The sequence below is a fragment of the Triticum aestivum genome, chromosome 4A (assembly GCF_018294505.1).
Source record: "Triticum aestivum cultivar Chinese Spring chromosome 4A, IWGSC CS RefSeq v2.1, whole genome shotgun sequence".
Lineage (NCBI taxonomy): Eukaryota > Viridiplantae > Streptophyta > Magnoliopsida > Poales > Poaceae > Triticum > Triticum aestivum.
This window is the reverse complement of record NC_057803.1, coordinates 322,640,456-322,663,121: the sequence shown is the minus strand read 5'-3', so window position 1 is coordinate 322,663,121 and position 22,666 is coordinate 322,640,456.

Sequence of the window (22,666 nt, the reverse complement as noted above, 5' to 3'; positions counted from 1 at the left end):
AATCTTGTATCTTCATAGTTCAACAGTCCGGCCAAAGGATATAGTCCGGCTGTCCGGAGACCCCCTAATCCAGGACTCCCCCAGTTCTCTTGGAACCTAATCATGCACAACATCTCGTATTTAGGTAGTAGCCATGTCTCGAGGGGATCATATGCGATATCACTAAGGAGAGAAGTCACCTCGGTCTCGAGAGCTCTAGCTCGTGCTCGTGTCTTGGGTCCTCTTGGCACTTCGTGAGACGATGGTAGGTCCATGGGGATGAACGTAGGATGCTCCGCATCATCTCCCCTCCCTTGGGGAAGATCCGACCTCGGATCGAAATCCTCATCACCATGGTAGGGCGAGAGATCTTTGATGTTGAAGATGTCGCTCACGGAGTACTTGTCGCGTGTAATGTCGATCTTGTAGGCAATGTTGTTGTAGCGTTCAAGCACCTTGAAAGGTCCATCCGCTCGTGGTCGAAGTTTGGACTTGCATTCATGGGGGAAGCGGTCCTTGCGAAGGTGTAGCCACACGAGATCTCCAATGTTGAATATCATGGGGTGCTTGTTGAGGTTGAGCTTGGTCGCAAGTCGTTGTACTTGGTGCTCGATGGTGTGCCTTGTATTTTCGTGCACCTTCTTGAGATGGTTCACACGTGCACCTGCATCCATATTGATGCGCTCTTGTAGTGGTAGAGTTAGAATGTCCAAAGGGGACAATGGGTTGAATCCATAGACGACCTGAAGGGGGACTTGCCGGTAGCTGAGTGTATTGCATGGTTCTAGGCGAACTCAGCGATATGTAGACACTCCTCCCACTCCTTGATGTTCTTCTTGATGAGCACTCGATGTAGAGTGGAGAGTGTGCAGTTGGTCACCTCCGTTTGGCCGTAGGTTTGAGGATGGTAAGCCGTGGAGAAGAGTAGCTTGATTCCGAGCTTGGTGCATAGGGTCTTCCAAAAGTAACTCAAGAACTTGACGTCGCTGTCCAAGACAATCGTCTTTGGCACTCAATGTAGTCGTAAGACTTCCCTACAAAATATATTGGCGACATGTGAAGCATCGTCTATCTTGTTGCAAGGAATGAAATGTGCCATCTTAGAGAATGGGTTCACAACTACAAATACTGAATCCTTTCCATTTCTAGTTCTTGCTAATTCAAGTACAAAATCCATGCTAATATCTTCCCATGGTTGATATGGAATTGGGAGAGGCATGTAAAGGCCATGGGATTGAGCTTTAGACTTAGCTTTGCGACATGTAGAGCATCAGTTGGTGAAGCGGTTGACGTCGCGAAACATCTTGGGCCAATAATAGTTCTTGGAGAGCATAGCAAAAGTCTTGTCGCATCCAAAATGTCTCATTAGTCCTCCTCTGATAGAGGCCAAGGTGTCCCGTCTTTCGATGAGATGGTGGCTATCGTTTTGGAGGAAGTCGACTTTGACGATCCGACTATGAACGTGCGAGGACGTCACGCCTTAGCAATCGCTAAACCAACTACGAGAGGTTATTGACCACGCCAGAGCACGATCAACCTGACCATGAAGGTCTGTTTCCTGCAGGCAAACAAAGAACAAGCAAGAAACTAAGATTGCAATCTAGATATTGCGAATATAAGATGAAAGCTTTATTGATCTAGGTGGGGTTCTGTGATGTCTTGGTCTGGTCGTTGAACACAAACGAAGTACGTGAAGTTGCAGCTATGGCGAACTTTTAATCTAAACAAAACTCAAAGTCTAAACGACGCCCTAAGGGCTGTATATATGAAGGAAGAGGGGGGATTTCGTGGCCCTTGGAGGAGGGGTCCGAAACCAACCCTAACTCTTGTTTCCCCACACATACAGACTCTAAAAACAGCCTATACTTAAGTATTTCGAAAATACATGGGCCTGGCCCAATAATAAGGTGGTGCAGCACCTAGAATAGCCTCTGGACGAAATCTATGAAGTGGCATCTTGTATATTTCGTCCAAGGCTTCATGCACTCCTTATGGTGGCTTCAAAGTCCTGAAATCATCACTTCTAACTCCGTTGTTGATCCCCTTGTGCATGCCATCATCTCCATGCCTGGTCTTTCTCCAGTGTTCAACCCTCTTATCCACGCCAGCCCTTCATTTGCAAGCAAAACAAATGTATCCAATTTAGGAAGCATCATATTCTCATCAACATTAGAATCATTACCAAGAAACAAAAGTACCTGATAATTTAATTAGCGTGCACGAGGTCTAGTAATTGGTCCAGTATCTATAGCAGCAGGGGCTGTGGGTGTAACAATGGTATTGATGTCCTCATCATCCCCCTTATTGAAATGAAGTCATCCTCGACATTGTTTCTACCATGGTGTACAGAGTTTTTATCAAATTGCCATGGTCTACCAAGTAATAAGGAACATGCTTGCATAGGTACCACATCACAATCAACACAATCAGCATATGTAGAGATACTAAAATGCACACGAATGGTACGTGTTACCTTAACCTTGCCGCTGTTGTTGAACCATTGGATGTAGTAAGGATGTGGATGCGGTCCATGCTAGCCATGTTGTTGCAGCTCCCTCCATCTATGATGACGCGAATAGAACGTTCCTTCACAACTCCCTTGGTTTGGAACAAATATGCCTCTGATTTTGCTTAACTTGTGTAACCTGCACACTCAAAACACGTTGAGCAACTAAACATTCATACCTATCTGCATCTTCAGCAGCCATGTATTGCGTATCATGATCAGAATCATCTCCACCGTTTTCTTCATGTGTAATAAGAGCCTAAGTCTCCTCATCATAGTCACTAGCGGACTCATACCCACCATCCTCAGTAGCAATCGTCACATGCTGAGATTTGCATTCTCTCGCAAAATATCCCCTTCCCTTACAACGATGACAAATAATATCACTTGTGTGCCCTGTTGATGCCATGGAAGAAGAGCTCTGCATAGGCCCAGCAGGTGTGCTCTTGGAAGATAGTGGTGGTTGTGCCTGCTTTCTTGTATCATGGCTGGAGGTGGCACCCGATGGAGGTGCTGGTTTAGTGGAAGTAGAGGATGCACGTGGTGTCCATGATGAAGATCGACCTGCAGAAAAGTTAGTTCGCGCCAATGCATGTCGATCCTGCACTTCACATTCAGCTTTATAAGCAAGATGGAATAAACGAGTGATATTATTATAGTCCTTATACTCTAGAATGGTCTGAATCTCTCTATTTAATCCACCCATAAAATGTGCAAACATAGCTTCATTGTCCTCAACAATACCACATCTAATCGTGCCAGTTTGTAGTTCCTGATAATATTCTTCTACAGAATTTTTTCCTTGTCTTAGACGCTGCAATTTTTGAATTAATTCATGTTGATAATATGGTGGAACCCAACGAGTATGCATAGAAGTTTTCAAAGCAGCCCAAGTAGCTGGAATAGGATATAATCTACAATATTCAGACAACCAAACACATGGAAAGCTAGTGAAAGCACAAACAGTAGCAGGAACACATCTCTCCTCAGGATATTGTAAACATGTAAATCATTGTTCAGTTTCTAACTCCCAAGTAAGATATATATCAGGAACATATCTACCCTCAGATGGTGGAATATTCAATTTCAGTTTAGGGAGATGGTCATGATTGCATACCGGAGGGAGAGCCCTACCATTGCCATTATTTGCATGTGCACGACCTGGTGGTTGTGGTGCTGGTGGTTGCACGTAGTTCTGATTTTGATCAACCTCATCCTCGTAATCTCCCGCATAATCATCCTCCACCGCATCAGCAACAGGAGCTGCAGAAGTATCAACAGCGGCACAAACAGTTTGGCCAGGCGGAAGAGGGACACGGCTCACTCGGTGGAGGGTTGTTTTGTGATGTGGAGGTAGTAGTAGTCGTCGTCGTTGTTGTTGTTGTTGTTGTTGTTGTTGTTGTTGTTGTTGTTGTAGAGGTGCGTTAGGTGCAGCCGGTGGTGGTGGTGGAAGACGCGCAAGAAATTCATTAAACTTGTTATCGAGCTTTGTTTCGAACGTCTTCTCCATGCCATCTATCTTCTCCATGGCCTCTTCAAATCTGTTTAGCACATCTTGGACATGTCCACTCATCATTTGCTGAAATTTATCATGCAACTCCTTATTCGTCATGTTCTGCCAGTCAGTCTCATCGGCTTGTCAGCTTGCCATGGTTAGTAGCAATAGAAACACACAAGAATATGATCCTACAGACTACTAACAAGAGGTGGTGGTGGGTGTCACAAATCCGTCAAGCAAATCTCAAATTCTTACCAGTTCTTACCTAACAGCAGGCGGTGATCGGCAACCATCGTAGTCAAAACTCTCAAAGCTTGGATAGAGCAATTACTAGGGAGAGTCAAACGCACGATGTAGAGTGGAGCTGGGAAGGCTTATAATATGGTAGCAAAAAGGGTCAGCAATAATCAATTTAGAGATGCAAAGTTGAATAAATGCTCAACGACGGTACTGTGATGGTCCTAGGCTAGACCATGCTAGAGACGTGAGCCTAGAACAATAACAAAATCACGATGCTGCACGTAAACAAGGGAGGAGCACGCTCTGAATTTTTTCTTCTTTTTTTCACTTTTTTTGCAATTTTTTCCTCTTTTTTTTGCTCTGCAACAATTTTTTTTGAAAAAGTCTACAAATGGTCTAAACACTGCCTAGCCAGATTAATTATTTTTCTACTGTAGGTAGCATGGAAGTTCAGGAGTCCTACTCTGTCGCGACTTGGAGTATGGCGTGATCTAGAAATACAAAATAGAGTAACAAAATACTGGACTCAGACTAGGACTGGTGGCGGAGATGAATCTGTGGAACTCGGACTGGTGGCGTCGATGAATCTGGTGGAACTCGGACTGGTGGCGGATATATGTTGCAGGTGGACTCGGATTGGCGTGATGGCGGCGGATAGGTGATGGCGTATATGGACTCAGATTGGCGGTGAATATGGAATGGTGGTATATGGCAGCGGCGATGAAGTTGGTGCGATGGTGGTATACGGCAACAGCGATGATGATGATACGGTGGTGATATATGGCAGCGGTGACGTGCCAACCTGTGAATAGAACACGAAACTCTAAAGGACTAGACGCTAATACCAACAACTTGACACGACGATGCAACCACAAATTCAACAAAGCAAATACAGAAAAGATTATGCAAAGGATCAGATGGGTCCTAATATGATGAACTAACCCTAATTTTTTATGGTCTTTTTCGTCGACTATTAGTATAAACAACAAACTCGATCGAAACTACAAAAAAACTGTAAAATCTCACTGAGCAACCTGGAAATCTGATACCACTTGATAGAGGCAAAGGTGTCCCGTCTTTCGACGAGATGGTGGCTATCATTTTGGATCACGTCGACTTTGACGATCCGACTACAAACGTGTGAGGACGTCGCGCCTTAGAAATCGCTAAACCAACTCCGAGAGGTTATTGACCACATCGGAGCATGATCAACCTGACCACGAAAGTCTGTTTCCTGCAGGAAAATGAAGAACAAGTAAGAAACTAAGATTGCAATCTGGATGTTGCGAATATAAGAGGAAAGCTTTATTGATCAAGGTGGGGTTCCGTGACGTCTTGGTCTGGTCGTTGAACACAAAAGAAGTACGCGAAGTTGCAACTATGGTGAACTTTTAATCTAAACAAAACCCAAAGTCTAAACGACACCCTAAGGGCAGTATGTATGGAGGAAGAGGGGGGGGATTTCGTGGCCCTTGGAGGAGGGGTCCGAAACCAACCCTAACTCTTGTTTGCCCACACATACGAACTCCAAAAACAGCCTATACTTAAGTATTTCGAAAATACATGGGCCTGGCCCAATAATAAGGTGACGCAGCACCTAGAATAGCCTCTGGACGAAATTTATGAAGTGGCATCTTGTATATTTTGTCCAAGGCTTCATGCACTCCTTATGGTGGCTTCAAAGTCCCGAAATCATCACTTGTAACTCCGTTCTTGATCCCCTTGTGCATGCCATCATCTCCATACTTGGATTTGCTCCAGTGTTCATCCCTCTTATCCATGCAGGCCCTTCATTTTCAAGCAAAACAAATGTATCCAATTTAGGCAGCATCATATTCTCATGAACATTAGAATCATTACCAAGAAACAAAGGTACCTGATAATTTAATTGGCGTGCGCGAGCTCTAGTAATTGGTCCAATATGTATAGCAGCAGGGGCTATGGGTGTAACAATGGTATTGATGTCCTCATCATCCTCCATGAGATTCCTGCAAAAGCAACAAACAAAGAGAAGACTCGGGGATGCAAAGTTTGTTAGCTCTCATGAGATATCCATCTTTGATGTAATAGCGTTCCCAAGAGGTATGTGTCAAACACTTGGCATAGGGAATAGCAGAAGTGGGATCATGCTCATCTACGTTCTCAAATCCAATGTCATCCAATTCAAGTTGAGTAACAAGTATGCATGTGCGGGAAAGGGCATCCGCTACAACATTTTCCTTACCTTTGATGTACTTGATGACATAAGGAAAAGACTCAATGAATTCACTCCATTTAGCTTGACGCTTGTTCAACTTAGTTTGACCCTTAAGGTATTTAAGCGTTTCATGATTGGTATGAATGATAAATTCATGAGGGAGAATATAATGTTCCCATTCGTTCAAAACTCGCACTAAAGCATATAACTCTTTGTCATAGATGGGGTAATTGAGTTGTGCTCCAGAAAGTTTCTCACTAAAGTAAGCTATGGGGCGCTTCTCTTGCGTTAACACACCTCCTATGCCATTACCACTAGCATCACAATGAATCTCAAAGGGTTTGTCAAAGTTAGGTAATGCAAGCACGGGAGCATGAGTAAGCAAATTCTTAAGCTCATTGAAAGTGGTATCTTGGGATGGTCCCCGAACAAAAGGCGCATTTTCTTGCTCAAAGCATGCAAAGGTGAAGCAATGGTACAAAAGTCATTCACAAATCTATGGTAGAAACCGGCTAAACCAAGGAAGCTATGCACTTGATGCAAGTTGATTGGTTGTGGCCAAGTTTTAATAGCATGGATCTTAGAGTCATCAACATGAACACCCTTAGAGGAAATAACAAAACCCAATAAAACGAGCTTATCAACGCCAAAAAGGCACTTTGCCATGTTAGCATAGAGACGCTCTTTTCGAAGAGTTTGCAAAACGGTTCGAACATGGGTGACATGATCTTTGAGAGATTTTCTATAAACAAGGATATCATCGAAGTATACCACAACAAACTCACCAATGTAAGGGCAAAACACATAATTCATAAGACGCATAAAAGTACCCGATGCTTCCGATAAACCAATAGGCATGACTAACCACTCATACAAACCAAACTTTGTTTTGAAAGCGGTTTTCCATTCATCGCCCTCTTGTATGCGGATTTGATACTAACCACTTTTAAGATCAATTTTGGAAAATATAGTGGCACCACTAAGTTCATCAAGCATATCATCAAGGCGTGGAATGGGATACATATAGCGAACGGTGATAGCATTGATAGGTCTACAATCGGAACACATGCAAAAGCTACCGTCTCGTTTTGGCACAGAATGACCGGAACGGCACAAGGACTCAAGCTTTCACGCACATGTCCATGGTCTATGAGATGCTTTACTTGCCTTTGTATTTCTTTGGTTTCTTCGGGGTTGACTCGGTAGGGAGCTTTGTTCGGAAGAGGTGCTCCGGGGATGAGGTCGATGAGGTGCTCGATGCCTCATAGTGGAGGTAGTCCCTGAGGTAGCTCGTCGGGGTAAACAACTTGGAATTCCTGCAAAAGAGTAGACAACACTAAAGGTAGGGTGTGAGAGGTGTTAGCTTTTGGTGCATCGTCCTTGCACAAAAGGATGTAGTGTATCACACTAGATGGGTTCTCACACACTTCTCTTATATCACGGTTGGTGGCAAATAGAACTAGGTTCTTCTTTTCGCTCATCGTGGAGGCACTCGATTTGGGCTTGTGGCGCTCACTCTCTTTTTGGTGGTTCGCTCTCTCACTATTCTCTCCATGATGGGTGGCTTGCTTGTCGATGATCACTTGGCTTGGAGATATAGGGCGAAGTACATACTCCTTTACTTTCATCTTGAAGATGTAGTGGTTCGTTCGGCTGTTCTATCAAATTGCCATGGTCGTCCAATCATAAGGTGACAAACGGTCATTGGAATGACATCACACTCCAAAGTGTCTTCGTAAGCTCTGATTTTGAAGGAGACTTGCACTCTATGCTCTACTTGAATAGTGCCAGAGTCGCTTAGCCGTTGAACTTTGTAGGGATGTGGGTGCTTCGTCTTGGGCAATTGGAGCTTGGAGCAAAGTTCTTCACTAGCTAAGTTATGGCAACTCCCTCCATCGATGATGACCTTGACGGACCTTCCCTTGATGCCGGCCTTGGTATGGAATATGTGGCATCTTTGGTCTTCCTCTTGGTGATGTTGAAGGGTCAAGACCTCGGAGACAACTAGAGCAGGACTTGAATCTTCATCACAAAAGACTTGTTCCTCTTCATCGTTCACTTGCCGGTGCATGGTGACTTGCTCAAGTGCTTCCATTTCTCCTTCACTCATGGAGTCGTATGTACCATCGTCGTTGAGGATCATGGTTCACTTGTTGGTACACTCAAAGGACTTGTGGCCTCAGCCTCTGCATGTGAAGCATTTGAAGGAACTTGTCTTGACGGTCTCATCAATTGGTGTAGATGATGATGAAGCTCTCGGCTGGAAGTTTCTAGTAGTAGGAGGATAACTTGGAGTTGTCGAAGTTTTCTTGTAACTTGACTTGTCGATGTTGCTTGTAGAAGGCTTGGTTGAGCTAGACAGTGTTGGAGTCGTTGAAGCTTGGGTGTTGGGGAAGCCGTATGACTTGGATGAGAACTTGGCATACTTGATGTCTTCTTGCACTTGACGTTCCGCTTTGGTAGCTTGATGCACTAGCTCGATGAGGTTCGAGCATGGTTGGAAGTCGGCTATCTTCTTGATGGGATGATTGTGGCCATTCAAGAAACGTTCCATAGTTTGCTCATCATCGTCCGTGACATTGGCTCATATCATTGCAATCTCCATTACCTTGTAGTACTCTTCAACGCTCTTGGATCCTTGCTTGAGGAGTTGGAGTTTCTTGAAGAGGTCAAGGTTGTAGTAGGTAGGCACGAAGCGTGCTCTCATGACATCCTTCATTTGCACCCAACTAGTGATGGGTGGTTCACCTTTTGCCTCTCGGCGCTCAATGACTTGTTCCCACCAAATGAGGACATAGTCTTGGAACTCAAGGGATACCATCGCGATCTTCTTCTCTTCTTCATAGTTGTGCAAGCGGAAGATTTTGTCGACCTTCAATGCCCATGAAAGGTACTCTTCGGGATCATTGCTTCCATTGAACTTGGGCATGGTGAACATTAGCTTGCCATAGCATTGCTCTTCGTTGTGTTCGGGTCAGGGATGATGACATCCTTGATGAGGAGGATCGTCTCTCACAACATGCTCTTGCTGTGGAGGATTTCCATTGTATTCTTGCTCTTGTTGAACTTGATGTTCTTGGCAAGCTTGTGGAGGAACTTGTCGAGCTTGACGTTGCACGCGAGCTTGATACATGAGTTCGTGAACTTCTTCGCGAAGTGCTTCTTCATGTTCACGAGCTTGTCATCCTCGGTTGGCTACGACTCGACTTGATTCTCCGAGGGCTTGTTGCGCCTCAAATGCTTGAGCTTCTCTCAATTTTTTCTCTTGATGTTGTGCCTCAGCATCTTGTGCTTCTTGGTGTAGACGCGCTCGCTCTTCCTCTTTGTGTTGGTGTTGCCGTTCTCGTGCTTGCGCAAAGGTAGCTTGGTTTTGATGATGTCGTTGTTCTTAAGATTTGTTGTCGTGAAGAGGTTTGCGGTTGGCTTGATGATCTTGGAGTGCGGCACGTTGAAGAGTATTGGATGTCGGTGTACTTGAGCCGGAGATGGTGTAGTCGGAGTGTCGACTTGAGCGGCTCCGTCTTGATGAGGACGAAGTGGAAGAAGAGCGGTTGAGCAACAAAGCACAAATCTCGTCCATTCTTGCGTAATTCTCTTGCTTGTGGTCGTCGAGATTGTGGTCGAAGTAATCTCTTGTGTGTTGCTCGGAGAGTCGCAAGTCGGTGGTGAGGTTGTCAATGCGTTCGCTCATTGCTTTTTGCTCTTGATGCAAAGCACGTTGTTCACCAAAGAGGTGGCTCTTTGTGACGTAGGAGTTCATGTCATCGTCTTGCCCTATGAAGAGTGGGTTGGTAGAAGTACTTGGCCTATACATTATTCCAAACAAATATGTGAGTGGGAGAAAGAGAAGAACGTATACCAAATGTACCTTGACCGATGTTGAAGATGGATCAAAGATCACTCCAATGTGGAACAAGGAAATAGTACAATTGGTACCAATTCTTGTCGGTTTCTCACACCTGCACAAGTAAAAGCTTATAGTGGAGCTCGGTTAGGATGGTGGGACAAAATTTATGCAATTTTTAGTGAGCTTCAATAATGTTGGAAAAGATTCGCAAGTTTGCAATGCAACAAGTAGACCATTATCTTTCCATTTTTCTTAAAAGCTTGTTTGGCCCTTTGTTGTTTGAGCTCTTTTCTCATGCAATGCTTCACGAACCAAGATATCAATTGTGTATGTGATGACAACCTTGTGACATAAGATATGATACCGAGATATGCACCAACAATATATGTATGCTATGGGAAGTATGATCACTAATGTGCACAAGTCACGTTACCGGCAATAATCAAAAGCTAGTCTCGATGGGTAAGTGACGCCAAAGAGTAAGGCTATGATGGCTATCAATGTAATTGCAAGAATGATGTATCACTAAACCAAGATGAGTTTACCGTTCTTGCTTACGGTATGGTGTCAAGATGGTGAAGTGGTCGTGGTTGATGATGCATCCATGCCAAAGATGAGCATCGGTGATGTTGATGTCGAACCATACCTAAATAGCCGAAACACAATAGGACACGGAACCACAACTCAAATTCTCAAAGCAAAATGTGACAAAATTGTCAGAGTTGGTAGTGGAAAGCGATGGTGGTGTATGTTGTGATCAACCTGGCTCTAGATACAAAGATGATGTAAGGTGGAAACCCTAAGGGCCAATCTTTCATGAAAGGAGCGGATCCCGTGATGAACATGAAGAACACGAGGGGAAACACGAGAGGGAATCACAACGGGCACAAAGAGAAACACTCAAACCAATAAGATTAAGTCACACATGTTCTAGATCCACGAAACACGAGAGGAGATACAAGATCCAAAGTCAATTAAGGACGATACAAGTGGTAACCGGTCTTCTCCGTGAGGAGGTCTTCATGGTCTTCTCCTCAAGGAGGTCTTGAATCCAAGTGGATCTTCTCCGAAGAGGGGCCGCGGTCTCTCTTGTGGAGTAGATCTGCATGGATGAGTGAAGCTCTATCTCACAAATGAGCTAACACAACGCTAACCCTAAAACGTAGGTAGGTGGAGAGTATATATAGTCTAGGGGGCGAAAGGGTACATGGGCCACGGCCCTTTACTGTGCGCAGACAGACAGGGCCCAACGTTCGGGCGTCGAGCCGGATGTTTGGGACTTCGGGAGGAGCCGGATGTCCGGGGCTGGGGCTGGATGTCCGGGCTGAGGGGGTGTCTCTTCGGTCCTCTGGGTCGATGCTGTCCGGATATCCGGGTGGGAGGCCAGATTTCCGGGTTGGGGCCGGATGTCCGGGCCGGTCGCTGGATGTACGGGACCTATAGACTTGGCCGCTGGTCTGTTTTTGCAGGTGATACCTCCAGGGACCGGATGTCCGGGGCCTGGGAGGTGTTCTTAACTCCTTCCGTTGGTCCTCTTCATCCCTGAACTTGGGGACTTGTTAGTCTTCACGTGCATCTTCGAGAGAGTCCTCTTGATACCTGATCATGCACAACATCTCGGATATAGGTAGTAGCCATGTCTCAAGGGGATCATGTGAGATATCACTAACGAGAGAAGTCACCTCGGTCTCGAGAGATCTAGCTCGTGCTCGTGTCATGGGTCCTCTTGGCACTTCGTGAGATGATGGTAGGTCCATGGGGATGACCGTAGGATGCTCCGCATCACTTGACATCGACCATGAGATTCCTTCTATGGAACTCTAGAACCCAAAGAGTATCTCGAGTGAGAACATTTGATGGACAACTACCTCAAGCTACATCAAGTTCCTCCCGAAGATCAAGTGAAGTGTGCCACAAGAAACTTCCACGGCTACGCATACACATGGTGGCTTTATACACCTTCGAAAAGCTACGACATGAGTTTGCCCAAGACGAAGAGAGCTTTGCATTCAGAGTTCGTGCCTCCAACCTACACGGAACAACTTCAACGCCAATTGGAGAACACCATCAAAGGAATCAAGTCCATCGATGAGTACTTCAAGGAGATGAAGAAAGCCTTGCGACGAGCCGGCATGGACAACCCCATTTCGATGAAGTTCCACTTCATGATGGAATTGCACAACATCTCCAAGACGATCTTCCTCGAGAACTACAAGTCCCTCGACGACAACTACATTGGTGCTCTCAAGGCAGAACAAGAACTCATGAAGGCCAAAGCTTCTCCAACCCAAGCTCAATTAGCTATGACCAAGCTCCATGAGAACGAGCATGAGGCTAGTACCACCACGATGTCCAAGCCCGACGAGCTCCAAGACGATGATCCCAACTTCGACTTCACCGCCATCCCTCTTTGTGGCATTGATGATGCCGAGTCTACTTCAACTCTTTTTCAAGATGGTGCGGCGACGACTATGACTACGGAGACCATCAAGGACCAAGCTTTGGAGGCAAGCGACATGGTGACGAGCAAGGATGATGCTTCCATCTTAGGAGGCGAGAGTGATGATGTGCCATCTTTGGCTTTCATCCACGGCGACGGCGATGAGATGGTTGAGCATGGGATTTTCCCTTCGACCATGGCGACGTACGATGACTTGAGTGACTTTTGCCACCATATTGAGAGTGAGAGTGACTTCACCACTAGCCCCATATATGATGTGTTGCCACAATTCCCATGTGAGGAGAGCCACAACACCCACACTACTAGGGAAAAGCCTAGCAACAGCATGGGTTTTAGGCCTATCGGTAGCGCGGGCTGGAGCGCTACTGGTACGGAGCTACAACTAAAGGTTACCAATAGCGTGGGTTAACCCATGCTAGTGCTATATCGACTTAGTAGTAGCATTTTCTCCAAATAGCACTACTGGTAATTACGAGTAGCACTTCTCCCGGCACGCGCTACTACTATTATTTTGTATCTTGTTTCTTTTTTATTTCATGTTTTATTCATACACCTTTATACAAGTTTTTGTACAGTAGCAATTTAGATATTGTTTTTACATCATAATGAGTTATTACATCACTGGGTGAAAGAACCGTGGACTAGTTTCAAGTGGATGGACATCCACTTGAAACTAATCCGCGGTTCTTTCACCCAATGATATAATAAATATCATCGTCATCATCATATCATTAAGAACTTATCATCATAATACATCATTGTCATATAACACCTCCTCATGATCACCATTTTCATCAATGAGACATCACATAGCAAGTTGGCCACTAGTCATAATCACAACTACTCCTCATCATCAACTCTAACATATTGTACCACATAATAAATATTGTACCTCATAGGACCTACTACATTCTCTTAGGACCTACTATATTCTCTTAGGTAAAATAGCATAAAAAAGATAGCCCCTGACTCTCCATTATGGAGAATGGGGATTATCCTGTCTCCAATTCTTGCCTTTCGCACAATGTTGCTTCCAAGTACCTCCTTACGACGGTCCATACACTTTTACCATTCTGTGATTTTCATGTCTCCACCTCTTTTAGAAATCCGATATGGACAGGTGAGATTCGCAGGACGACCTGGCTGTATGTTCAAAACATTAAGGCGACCTTTCTAATACATCAGATGAGGCACACAATCATCCGGGATTTCCTGTTGAAAAACATAGTAATAACTTCGTAGTTAGCAATGTAGTTAAGTTTTAAAAGAATTTATGCAAAAGATGCACGGATGTCGTAATAGTACAAAATCTTACGATGACATCTCCATGGATGTTACCATAGTTCAACACATGCACTAGTGGCACGTAGTGACCATAATGTGGAGGAGTTTTAATATAGATATTGTAATTCTCAAGATCAGTACAAAATGCGACCAAATGATTTTTCTCCTGATAAGTTAACTCAGAGCCATCAGTGTAGTAGGTTCTGTCTACCATGTTCCGCACATTGTTTGAACAATGAAAATAAGCTGTCAATGGAAATAAGCTGTCAACTATTTTGAAATGAACAATATAAATTAGTTAATAACTATGTTTGAGAAACTCACATAGCGGTAGAATTGGAAGTGTATCAACAAGCACCCAAATGTCCAAATTGTCTTGGTCGATGTCAGGATCACCAAGATCCATGGTGATTAAACATACCCTCTTGAAAATCATACATCTTGCAAAGTGCATCCCAACCCGGGCAACCAAAATGGGATACGCTCTCAGAATTGTATAGATTTACCTCAAAATCCATACCATGACGGGTCCTTAGGTTAATTTTCTTTGTTTCATTCCTCTCATGATCTTCAAAACCCATCCTATCTAAGACATAGTGTCTTGCATGGCATGGGATAAGCTAGTCGAATTGTAGAAGACAAAAATTACATGTTGAAGTAGTAGAAGTTGAGCTTAATTACGAAAAAACACTTTGCGTCGTAGCTTGTCGTATCACAATCGAAGGCCTCCTTGAGCTTAATGCTGAAGTGCCGACCTTCGTCCAGGTGAGGCCTGTCGCAGAAACCCCGGTCGTTGTGGCACCAGTCGCACTCCCCCGGGAGAATTTTGTTGTCCGAGTACGACATTTCCTATGTTCATAATTTAAATATTAAACTTGTGAAATTAAATATATGTACTATAAAAATTAAATTAGATCATTATTATTCATCACGGGTTGACTATCGGTCTGCCGAGTCTATATGGTGGAGACTCTACCTCACTGATTCCTCTATGACATTTGCGACCATCGGTGATGGTCGTTACTCCTTTCCCTAGTGCATAAAAAAGGTCTAGCACAAGTAAAAGAAGGAGAAATGACCCGCACAACAACAGTTGGGATTCTTCGTCCTCTCTCATTTATGGTGGATACACTACCTCACTGATTTTTCAACCTTCGGTGATGGATCCTTGGCAGATTTAATGTCAGCCCGAAATGTCATTTAATTATTTTTCTTGAAAATCCAGGCCACTCGATATTTCCTACATATTCTAGCACAAGTCAGGCCAAAATTCATGAAAAATTCCGGCATGACCTTTTGCTAAAATAGGAAATATCGAGCGCCTGAAATTTGCCGGAACAAAAATTAATCAACACTCCGGCAGAACATAGGCCACCCGCAGGTGTAACCTGAACATGACCGGCCACTTGGGCAACCACATATTCTATTTGAGCAACACAAGATATACATGTTTTTATCTCCATCATATCTTATAGGACTCATATTGACATGGAGATTTGGCTGGTCTCACCTCGAGGTTGGAGGGGGGCGGTGACAGGGACGACGTCGGGGATGATGGAGGGGCTCCTTGATTTCTGCAAAAACAAAAACCCTATAAATAAAACCCTAGCGAACGACATCGATGCGGGAATAATTTATTAAACAAAAAAATAACAACAAATGTCACATGTTCAACTAGTTCTATTAATTCAAATAGTTCTTACTAAATATAAACTTACTATAAATAGAAATAAACTAAAAATAAACTAGTTCAACTAGTTATATTAATTTTCTTACTAAAATTACATTAGTTCTATTAATTCAACTAGTTTATTAATTTACTTACTAAACTAGTTCAACTAAAACTAAACTAGTTCAACTAGTTTATTAATTTACTTACTAATTATTTTAAATACTTACTAAAAATAGTAAGAAAAACTACATTATACAATAGTAAAAAACATCTACTATTAACCATACTGCCCTAGTTAACTAGTACCATCACTACTACTAATTAACATCTACTACTACTAAAAAAAATTATCTATGAACCCTAAATTAACATCTACTACTACTAAAAACATCTACTAACTAAGCAGAGAGAGGGGGTGGGGGAGGGGTGAGGGGCTTATAGAGAGGGGAGAGACGGTGGCGGGGAGGTGCTCGGTGGCGAGGGCGGGCTCGGGATCGGGAGGCGGCGGTCCTGGGCGGGCTCGGGCGGCGGTGATGAGGTCGAGGGCGGCGACGGTGAGGTCGAGAGCGGCATCGGTGAGGTTGAGGGAGGCCTCGGGCGGCGGCGGTGAGGGAAGGCTCGGGCTCAGGTGGCAGCGACAGAGGAGTAGGGGAACAGGGGGAAAGGAGGACTTAGCAAAATTTTGAGCCCGCGGGTGGTTAAGTCGAACTAGCAGTAGCGCTCTTAAGGAAATGCACTATAGCTAATTTAGCTATAGCGTGGTTTAGAAAAAAACGCTACTGCTAAAGGAAGTAGTTATTTCTTTTGTTTATCCCAATATTAGTAGCGCTTTGTCCTGGAAAAACTCTATAAGTCTAAGCATGTAAAAACATCAAAAATATACAATGGTCATCATTGATCTTTTTGTGTAGAATCTAAATAGTCAAGATGAATCTTCACCGTACCTGTATAGGCACAGGCGAAGATTCATATTGCACACATATAGTTCAATGAAGACCAAGTGCTCGAGATAGTTTGAGAAGTAACATATTTATGGTGGTAAACACCTTGTTCTCTTAGCAGTATGGGACTAAACTTAATTAGTTGCGGCGATACTTAGCAGCAACGAGTTTTGAAGAAAAACGCTGCTACTGAGTACTATAGCAGTAGCGCGTCCAGGAGAAGGGTGCTACTACTATATCTAGCCTGGAGGCAATACCGTGGCAATTATAGTAGTAGCGCTTGTTTCACCTAGAGCGCTACTGCTATCGGGATGTTAGTAGCGCGGTTTCCTGGAGCTCGCTACTGCTAATTAGCAGTAGCGTTTGTTTTTAAACCGCGCTGCTGCTATGATTCTGTGTATAAGGTTTTCCCTAGTAGTGCCACCACTTGAGTGAGATGAGTGACTCCACCATACGTGAGATTGAGTGCACCTACCTTGATGGAGTGAGTGAACCACCACATAGAGTGAGTGAGATAGTTGATAGGTCATGTGAGGCCACTTTCAACACTAACGACTTGACCTCTACCTCTATTGTGTCTTCTCATTTGGTGCTAGGTCCCATCTATGATGACACGCCAATTCGTGATGACTTTGTCCTCCCTTTGGACAAGACGATGGCCATGGTGGAATATGATGCACCCCCCACATGGTTCCATCAAGATGAGGATGACCACCATTTGGTCTTTCCCACCTCACTTACACCACTTGAGTGGAATGAAAACAGTAACATAGGTGAAGGTGATGCTCTAGTCCCACTAGTGGACATTCTTGACATTGATTGCTTGCATGATGTTGATCCACCTAGTACCATGATTCATGCTAGTGCGACTTCCTCATGTGATGATTTCTTGCCCATTTATGATGAGTATGATGATTGCCATGTGGAGTCTATTAGTTGTGATGCCATGTTACATAGGATTTCTTGTGATCGTTCTTTAGGTCACATCATGTTTGACAATCCGCTTGACTTGTCATATGCTATGCATGAGATCCATCATATGTCATATTTGCAATCTCATCGTAGTGACTATGCATATGCCATTAAAATTAACCCAATTTGCACATATGGCATAGATGACAAGCCTATGGTTATTGGCATTTGTTTTTCTTGTGATGATATTGATATGCTCCCTTTGCATGATTTATCTCATATGCCATGCCATGACCACCTAGCATTGGATATGCATTGTTTTGGATGTTGTCCATTTTCTCCATATGATGTTTCCAATATTGCTCATGAGGAGACCCCCCATAGTTTCCTCATACATGTTAGGATATTTTGATTCGTCCTATCCATTGCATGATCCCAATACTTGTGTGCACAATATGCTTCCCATGAATAAACATGCTAGTGATGTGCCATATACTTGCATTCTCCATTTGTGTCCCCATCGTGTTGTACACAATAACTATTCTTTCATGATGGATGACATGTTCTTATTCCATGCATCAAATTTCTTTGAGCAATACTTATCTTGTGCTAACTCACACGTGCACATACTGTCGACGTCCTGGGAACGGGTGTCCCCAGAGTTGCCTGCCTGCGGCCCACGGCGTGGCTGGGCTGGCAGGTCTATACTGCCCATCATCATCAACAAGGCATTCAAGACCCTCGCGAGGCGGACGACGCAAGACCTTCTCAGGAGCGGCCTCGCCAGGCAGGCTCGCGAGGGGCGGAGATATCAAGGCGAGGCAAACCTCGTGAGGTCCTCGTGACGTGAGCCATGACGATCGAGACCAGGCAGGCGCCAGGCGGGCGCCAGCGCGCACAGTGTCCTTGTTTCCTCTTTGGTGCCAAGGGTGCAAGCGGAGGCATGGAGTATCGAGGCATCAGGAAAAGGTTTCCATATTGGTGCAACGAGACCAAGATCAGAAGGATGGTAGGACGGAGGTCACCATGGAGCCCAAGACAGTGTCACCACCAGAGCCTTTGGCAAGCGAAGACCAACTTTTGCCAGGATAACTTGTACTAGTTGTCCCCATTCGAATCGGCCGTTGTTGGGTCCCTTCCCGCTCAATATTTGGGGAGAGGACCGGGGCCTTTATAAGTAGAACTAGCCACCACACTGAAAGAAAAGGGAAGAGAGAGGACAAGGGGACAAGAGACAAGTGAGGATCAACATCATCACAAGTCCACCAAGCACAAGAACACCTCAACCTCAGGAGGCTGTTCTTCCCCTGGTAACTGTTCTTCATCAGCCCAAGAGGCAATCCACCACCACACTGGAGTAGTGTATTACACCACAACGGTGGCCCGAACCAGTATAAATCTTGTGTCTTTCTGTGTTGTGAGTTCGTTGAGTTCATCTGCGAGATCTTAAAGAGCTAGGGCGTGGATCGATAGGGAGAAAACCTTCGCGTGCACCCCAGTGTTTGAACCTTAAGGGTTGGCTGGAACCCATGATCCGAGATTTGGCGTGCCAGGCAGGGGTGTGCCAGATTCTCTTCCCCACAAATCGACCCGTCGACGCTTCGTGGCCCCGATGTCTGGCGACCCAAGGGCCGACTCCGACCGATGGGAAGCCTGGCCATCCCGGGCGGCGCCACCTGCCGATGAAGACCTCGACCCCGCGCTCCAGATGGCGCGGCCAGGCGTCATCCAACCCCACTCCACGACAAGCGCGAGCCGCTGCAAGGGCCGCAAGCTACACCGCGGCAATGGCGCCACACACCCGGCGAGAGCAGGCAAACATGTGGGTCGCGCTCACGGTTGTGTGGGAGTTGCTGCGGTGCCGGCTGATGGAGAGCGGACGCAAAGCACTGCTGGAACGTGTTGCTGAGCTGCTGGATGCGGTGGCGTCAGGAGCGTCGCCTTTCTGCTATCTGGTTCCTTCCGGAGCCGCTACTGGACCTCATGACGGGCCATGCCGCAACCGCGTGCCCCCAGGAGCGCCCGGGGGCTTCACCAACACTAGGACGGCTGGCAGCACCGGGGGCCCCGTTGCCCCCGCGCCACCTCTGATGAGCATGGGCACGAGCATTGCCCCCCATGGCCCCAGCGAGGCGTCGCGCTACCACCCTCAGGATGCCGCGCCAGGTCGGGCGACGTGGAGCGTGGGACACTACGGCGAGGTATTTGGGGTGACAGCCCAGGAAGCCTATGTGCCCCGCATGATGGACCAGGAGTACACGCCGGAGGACGACCCTGGCTTGTTTCCCGGGCCAGGTTGGGAGGAGGAGGCATTGGGAGTTGAAGCCTTCTTCCAAGAGCCGCCGGAGAGCCCCGCCAACCGTGCCATCGACAACAGATACATGGTAGCACTAATCCCTCAGGAGCAAGCTTGCGCTAACCATGAGTGACAGATGAACTAGGCCACAGCGCCAAACGGTGGCTCCTGCACGGCGATGCCCGCCCCGACAGGAGAGACCCGCCCCATGGAAGGGGCCAGGAGTAACGCCCCTTCCCGTGTTGTGGGGATCAAGGCAACACCCGGAGGTTGGCCCTCTGCCGGGGTGGCGACCGCGACCCTTCCCCCGGCAGAGGACCCGTGGTCGCTAATAACCCACAAGTATATGGCATCACAACAGTTTTCGAGGGTAGAGTATTCAACCCAAATTTATTGATTCGACACAAGGGGAGCCAAAGAATATTCCCAAGTATTAGCAGCTGAGTTGTCAATTCAACCACACCTGGAAACTTAATATCTACAGCAAAGTATTTAGCAGCAAAATAATATGATAGTAGTGGTAACAGTAGCAAAAGGTAACAACAGTAAAAGTAATGTTTTTGGTATTTTGTAATGATGATAGCAATAGCAACGGAAAAGTAAATAAGAGAAGAACAATATATGGAAAGCTCGTAGGCAATGGATCGGTGATGGAGAATTATGCCGTATGCGGTTCATCATGTAACAATCATAACCTAGGGTGACACAAAACTAGCTCCAGTTCATCAATGTAATGTAGGCATGTATTCCGAATATAGTCATACGTGCTTATGGAAAAGAACTTGCATGACATCTTTTGTCATACCCTCCCGTGGCAGCGGGGTCCCATTGGAAAATAAGGGATATTAAGGCCTCCTTTTACTAGAATACCGGAACAAAGCATTAACACATAGTGAATACATGAACTCCTCAAACTACGGTCATCACCGGTAAGTATCCCGATTATTGTCACTTCGGGGTTAATGGATCATAACACATAAAAGGTGACTATAGACTTGCAAGATAGGATCAAGAACTCTCATATATTGATGAAAACATAATAGGTTCAGATCTGAAATCATGGCACTCGGGCCCTAGTGACAAGCATTAAGCATAGCAAAGTCATAGCAACATCCATCTGAGAACATAGTGGATACTAGGGATCAAAACCCTAACAAAACTAACTCGATTACATGATAGATCCCATCCAACCCATCATCGTCCAGCAAGCCTACAATGGAATTACTCACGCACGGCGGTGAGCATCATGAAATTGGTGATGGAGGATGGTTGATGATGACGATGGCGACGGATTCCCCTCTCCGGAGCCCCGAGCAGACTCCAGATCAACCCTCCCGAGAGGTTTTAGGGCTTGGCGGCGGCTCCGTATCATAAAACGCATTGAATCCTTCTCTCTGATTTTTTTCACCCTGAAACCAAATATATAGAGTTGGAGTTGAGGTCGGACGTGCTCCAGGGGGCCCACGAGGTAGGGGGCGCTCCCTAGGGGGGCAGGCGCGCCCCCACCCTCGTGGACAGGTGGTGGGCCCCCTGTCATTCATCTTTTGCAAAGATTTTTTATATTTTCCGAGAAGTTGTTCCGTGAAGTTTCAGGTCATTCCGAGAACTTTTGTTTCTGCACATAAATAACACCATGGTAATTCTACTGAAAACAGCGTCAGTCCGGGTTAGTTCCGTTCAAATAATGCAAGTTAGAGACTAAAACAAGGGCAAAAGTTTTTGGAAAAGTAGATACGACGGAGACGTATCAACTCCCCCAAGCTTAAACCCTTGCTTGTCCTCAAGCAATTCAGTTGATAAACTGAAAGTGATAAAGAAAAACTTTTACAAACTTTGTTTGCTCTTGTTGTTGTAAATATGTAAAGACAGCATTCAAGTTTTCAGCAAAGATTATAACTAACCACATTCACAATAACGCTTAGGTCTCATGTTTACTCATATCAATGGCATAATCAACTAGCGAGCAATAATAATAAATCTCGGATGACAATACTTTCTCAAAACAATCATAATATGATATAACAAGATGGTGTCTCGCTAGCCCTTTCCGAGCCCGCAAAACATAAATGCAGAGCACCTTTAAAGATCAAGGACTGACTAGACATTGTAATTCATGGTAAAAGAGATCCAGTCAAGTCATACACAATGTAAACTGACAGTAATGAATGCAAATGACAGCGGTTCCCTCCAACTGGTGCTTTTTAATACGAGGATGATGACTCAGCATAAAAGTAAATAGGTAGACCCTTCGCAGAGGGAAGCAGGGATTTGTAGAGGTGCCAGAGCTCGGTTTTGAAATAGAGGTGAATAATATTTTGAGCGGTATACTTTCATTGTCAACATAACAACCAAGAGATGGCGATATCTTCCATGCTACACACATTATAGGCGGTTCCCAAACAGAATGGTAAAGTTTATACTCCCCCTTCCACCAACAAGCATCAATCCATGGCTTGCTCTAAACAACGAGTGCCTCCAACTAACAAGAGTCCCAGGGGGAGTTTTGTTTGCAATTATTTTGATTTAGTTTGCATAAAGCATGGGACTGGGCATCCCGGTGACCAGCCATTTTCTTGTGAGTGAGGAGCGGAGTCCACTCCTCTTGAGAATAACCCGCCTAACATGGAAGATACGGACAGCCCTAGTTGACACATGAGCTATTCGAGCATACAAAACAGGATAATTATTTGAAGGTTTAGAGTTTCACACATACAAATTTACTTGGAACGGCAGGTAGATACCGTTTATAGGTAGGTATGATGGACTCATATGGAAAAAAAATTGGGTTTATGGAGTTGGATGCACAAGCAGTATTCCCGCTTAGTACAGGTGA